Below are 5,783 nucleotides of genomic sequence, written 5' to 3' on the forward strand. Positions count from 1 at the left end.
CTAGCATCTGGCTCACTTGGACCATGAAATAGCTTCATGCCTAAGTAACCAGCTCGCTTGGGCGAGCTCATTCCTTCAGAGCTAAGCATCAACTCACCTGGGCGAGCTTCAACCGCCCCAAAATGGCTTTTTCCCTATAAATAGCCATGTTGGGGGGGGGGGGGGGTTAAGGGGTTCCAAGGTTCAGGAGTTGAGAGAACTAAAGGAGAAAGAGAGAAAGAAGAAGAAACGAAGCCGAGGCACTACTGAATCGCGACCATGATCATTCCCTACATCGTTTTCTTGTTCTGTGTTCTTTGTGCAACAGTCGACTAGTTTTATTTTTAAGAGTTGAATGTAATCTATGTACCCTTAGGGGTCCCCTCTGTTATTATGTGCATATTCATCTTCTTCATCTATCATTGGTAATCACATTTTATTTTGTAAATTTTAATCCTAACCAATCACTAGTGCCATAAAATATTTGTTATCTTAAAAAGATTGAAAGCTAATAAACAAAAACCAACTCATAACTAACTTCTCTCAATCAAATATCACTTGAGATTGTTTCAAGGTCCAATGCCTTAACGACCTTTTTGTTTGTAATTAAAATGAATCTTTCAAAAGCATAAAACCAACCCAACACAAAAACTTTCTCACTTTAAAGAACTACGTAGGTTTGAATTCCTCATCGCACCTGAGGATACGTAGGAGTAAGGGTAGCTCCCTTGTCGACCCCGAAAAAATAAAGAAATATAAAAAGGGAAAAATAAATGATTTTGAAGTCACCTTGTGCACAATCGATTAAAGGCTGCCGCCCCTTGAGGCGGGTGCGTGGGGTGCTAATACCTTCCCTACGCGTAAACAACTCCCGAACCCTTATTTTCAAAATTCACAGACCTCTTTTTGGTTTTTTTCTAACGTTTTCCTTAAATAAACATTGGTGGCGACTCCCATACGTTTTCTCTTTGGAAGACGCACTTTTGCTTTTCGCTCGCATGCCCATCGTAGGGTAGGTTGCGACAAATGACAACTCCACTGGGGACTTGTTAGAGAGTTAAGCCATTCAATTAGTGTGGAATTTTATCGTGCCTTCTTCTTTATTTATGTCCCCTTTTCTCTTTTATCTTTTGCTTTGTTCATATTTGTGTATAACCTTCGCTATGTTATTGTCTTTTGGTGTGTATCTATCTATCTATTACGTTCGTAGTTAGGATTTTTTTTGTGCCATTGAATCTTGTGGTGGTTGACATATGACGTACTTGTTGCATCTACCTAGGAGTTGTCTGTTTGCTTGGCAAGTAGGGTGGGGTAATTCTTAGATTGCTCTATGCATACATGACACTTATACTTTTGCACACACGTTGGGATGTTAGGCCCTATACCTGGGTATGTGTTGAGCCATAGGGAGTGAAGGTCGATCTGTGGTCATGCTAGGTCTCTAACTCGCTTGATAACAGTGAATCCTCATCTAGAGTTTTCCTCTTTTGATGATTCATTTTTGCTGGTAGTCCCTACCACCACAATGTTGTCACCTAAGAGGATGATATCTCTAGAAGCCATTAAGTTATGTAAAACCACCCTTGGGAGTTGTCACTGGATAGCAAACTTTTTGATAATTTCCATTAGGTTTCTGAATTAGGGATACAAAACAAACTCAACATGTTTTGTTTCCTTGATCAAATCATGTATATCTTCGTAAACATCATAATAGGACGTATCATTCCTGTATTTACCATTTTATCATGTCCACACGTGGCATTTTGCATAAATCATTACATTGTCATACGCATTTGTTTAGCATGTTTCTTTGTGCTGCTAATCACATACCTTCTGTTGTCATTAGTCGTTATGTTCAATCATGCATACTCCTGCCATATAGTTGCTCATGCCTTGCATTCTTTTTCTTTGCCGTCAAAGTCACAATGAAGCGTGAAAGCATGTACCACATTCTTAGTTGCATGTGTTGGGTACCATGGTAATAACTACAAACAAACCATGATTGGGTTTATATACTTCTTTCTCTCGAAGATGATTGAGAGTTACATGAACATGGTACCCAATGCATTGTTAATAAGAAAGGGTGGTCTTTCGGGCGTCTTGTGTCAGTTTGATAAATACGTTTGTCATGCATAGCATAACCATGCCCTGATCCATTCATCATATCTCTTTTATGATAGGGTTTGAAGTATTGGTCATCCAAATTTCCATTCTTTCGAGCATAGGGTCGGACCAAGCGCCATCTTTTAAGAAAAAGGTTTTATCATGCCAAAGTCAAAAATCTAGAAATAGCCGGCTTGCGAAAGCTGGGGCAGTGGATGGATCAAGTTCAACGTCAAGCTTTTAGCAAGGTATATGGGAAGATTTGGGATCTGGCGATGATGGAAGTGTCAGTTGAAGTCATAGCATCTCTCACTTAATACTATGACCAATCACTCAGATGCTTCACTTTTAGGGACTTTCAGTTAGCACCAACCATAGAGGAGTTCGAAGGGATCTTAGAATGCCTGATAGGAGGAAGGAAGCCATACCTCTTTTCTGGGTACTATCCTTCTATGGGGAGAATAACATCAATGGTCAAGATCTTGGAATGAGAATTAGATTGAGTGAAGCAAAGTAGGAATGGAGTAGCGGGAATACCTAGGAAGTGCTTGGAAGAGAAGGCGGAAACTCTGGCAAGCCAAGGAGAGTGGGTATCATTCATCAATGTATTAGCACTGCTAATGTTTGGGACAATACTATTTCCGAATGTGGATGGGCTGGTGGATCTAGTAGCAATCAATGCTTTTCTTGCTTATCACCACAGGAAGGAAAGCCTGGTCATTGCTATTTTAGCAGATGCGTATGATACATTTGACTTAACATGCGAGAAGAGCAGTGCAAGAAAGGACAAAGCAAATCGGGAAGAACTGTTGGCAGGCATGATGGGAGCGTCCATTAGTTGGTTCCCATGGCGGAAAGAAGGAGGGGCAGGAGTGTTATGCTCATGTGAAGGATTTCCAAATGCCCCTTTGATAGGGATGAGGGGTTGTATTAATTATAATCCCGTGTTGGCCATAAGATAGTTAGGATACTCTATTAGAGGTGCGCCATCGGAGGAGACCATCACGCCTTTCATCGCGTGAGGTTTCAATGAAGCTAATACAAAGATACTTCAGAGGATCCATAAGGCATGGAATAAAGTGGGAAGAAAAGATAAAGAACTTAGGGGAAGTAGCAATGGTGTCATAGGCGGCTATCACAAATGGTTGAAATCTAGAACACGAGGGATAACTTGGCTCCAAAAGCTAAAGTATCTGAATAGGGAAGAGGCAGAAGTGCCTAAGGAGAGCGAAGAGGTGCAAGCTTTGAAAGCTGAGCTCGAAAAGACAAGAGTAGCGAAGGAGAAGCTGAAGGTGGCAGCCACTAGAGTTAGGAAAGAATGTGATGAGCTAAAAGATATCAACATGACCACGGATGAAGCGCTAGAGCGGGAAATGAAAAAGGCCAGAAAGGAAGAATGGAGCAGAAACAAGTTCTAAGGGGATTTGTTAGGCAGCAGTAATGAGCTCAAACTTAGAAAGGCTGAGAGAGACAAATCAAGGATGGAGAGCATGATGTTAGAGGATAAGTTAAGGAGTTGTCAGAGGTGATCGAGGCCGTACCCGAATCAAATAAACATGAAAATGCAGTAACTAGGAAGTGATCCTAGGTCGTTTCCCAACGAGCAATGATAAACCAATTGTTCATAATATACTTGCAGTAACAGTAACGATTGGGGGGGTTTGTTTGTTTTGTGATTTAAGGAGCAGAACAAGTAAACTGGAATACGAAACTAATAATATTAAAAATGGGTTGTTTCCTCTGATTTAGAAGCCATTCTCTTATCCTGGGTTATGGAGAATTCGTCCCTAACAGTTAACCACTTAATCCAACCCTATTACAATTTACTAAGCGAAAATCAACCTAGGGTTGTCAATACGTGATTAGGCACCACATACACCAGTTAGCCCTTCGTCCATTAATCATGAACGCAAGTTAGGCTCAGAGGAAATTAATCGAACACAAAGCGTGCACTGATTAATGTTCACGAATTTGGGTTAACTGGTGAAGGGAACACTGCCAGGGAACCACATTATAAACGAAACCTCAAAGAGAGTTGGGCTTCTTCCTCAGAAGGAAACAACACCAGAATAATTAGCCTTCCATAGATTCAAATAGAAAACGTAAATGAAACATGAAGCAGAAACGTAAATAAACAGAAACGTAAATGAGACAGAAACGAAAATGAAAACAGAAACATAAATGAAAGTAAAAGAAGAAACAAGAACGAAATTGTAATTAGAAGCAGGAAATCGAAAATTGCATTAAGAACGAAACAGTAGCATTAGAATAGAAAAACTTCAAAAACCATAAACCCTAAGCTCTGAATAACAGTCTAACAGAATGCCCTGCACGAATCCCAAGGCTGCTATTTAAAAAGAGTCACTCAAAGTCACTGGGCCCTATTACAATACTCTGGCCCAAAACGAAATAAACACTAAACCACATAAAATAAAATTGCGAAATTTCCTAATTAGAAATTAACTAAGGTAAGTGCTGCTTTATTTGCCCTCTTCAAGTCCACAACCAAAATTCGGATTAAGCCCAATGTTTCATTAATTCCTGAAATTAGATTAAAAACATCAAATTAGCTAAATGAGCCCAAATAATAAAACTGCCTAATTAATTGACAATTAAGACCAATCAGTAATTAAAATGGTGCAAAAAGGGTTTAGAAAATAGAAGAAAATGATGGCACATCAAGAGGTTGAAGAGAAGTTTGACAGAACAGTTGAGCAAGACGGAAAAAAATATGTTGATAATCATTGATCAATATAAAGAGAAGGTGAACCTAGCTGCTAGTCATGGGCAAATGCTGGAAGATGAACAGGCAAAGGTGTCGACCTTGCGGGTTGAAAGGGAAGCGAGAGAAGGGGTGATAGAGTTATTGCATAAAGAAGCCATGAAATGGATGGATAGATTTGCTCTCTCTCTAAATGAGAGTCAAGAGCTTCCAAGGTTGTTAGCCAAAGCCAAGGCGGTGCCTGACACATACTCTGCTCCCGATGAAGTTCACAGTCTTTTCAATTATTGCCAACACATGGTCGAACTAATGACCTACATAATTAGGAATAGCTGATGTGTCCATGTTTTATTTCTAGTTATGCTTTGGCTCTGACAAGATGAACAATGTTGTTTTTAATGAAAATTGGATTTGATTCAACCCTATGTTTTACTGAATGTCCTGTGTAAAATTCACAATACTTTAGCAACTTATCGTTGTCGCGCATTCACGTTTATTTAGTTGTTGCATTACTCATTGCATTCTTTCCTTAAAAGTCATTGTCATCATCGTCAAAACATAATCATAGTAATAAAAAAGAACAAACGTGTTTTACCACACCCTTACCGAACACATGCCAAGGCTATAATCATGAGTAAGATAGAGGAAGTTCAAGAACAGATGAAGGCCATGAAAGACCAAATGACCACCATGATGAGTATGAGAAAAATGATGGAGGTCAACAAGGCTACAGTCCTTGCCACAAGTACCGCCATTGAGGTGGACTCGATTCACCCATCTGGTATCAATCAAGTAAATCATGCAGTCCTGGATATGATAGGTCAGGGAGGCGAAGCATTGGGAAGTACGGGCAACCCCCATTTTGTGCAGGTCCAGAGCAAGCATCCCTTCTCACCATATGGCTTGCCTCCCAACTATGCACCACCCAATGTTGCACATGCGCCCGATGAGAATGTCGACAACTCTGCTCCCATACCCA

The sequence above is a fragment of the Glycine soja genome, chromosome 5 (genome assembly GCF_004193775.1).
Source record: "Glycine soja cultivar W05 chromosome 5, ASM419377v2, whole genome shotgun sequence".
Classification (NCBI taxonomy): Eukaryota; Viridiplantae; Streptophyta; class Magnoliopsida; order Fabales; family Fabaceae; genus Glycine; species Glycine soja.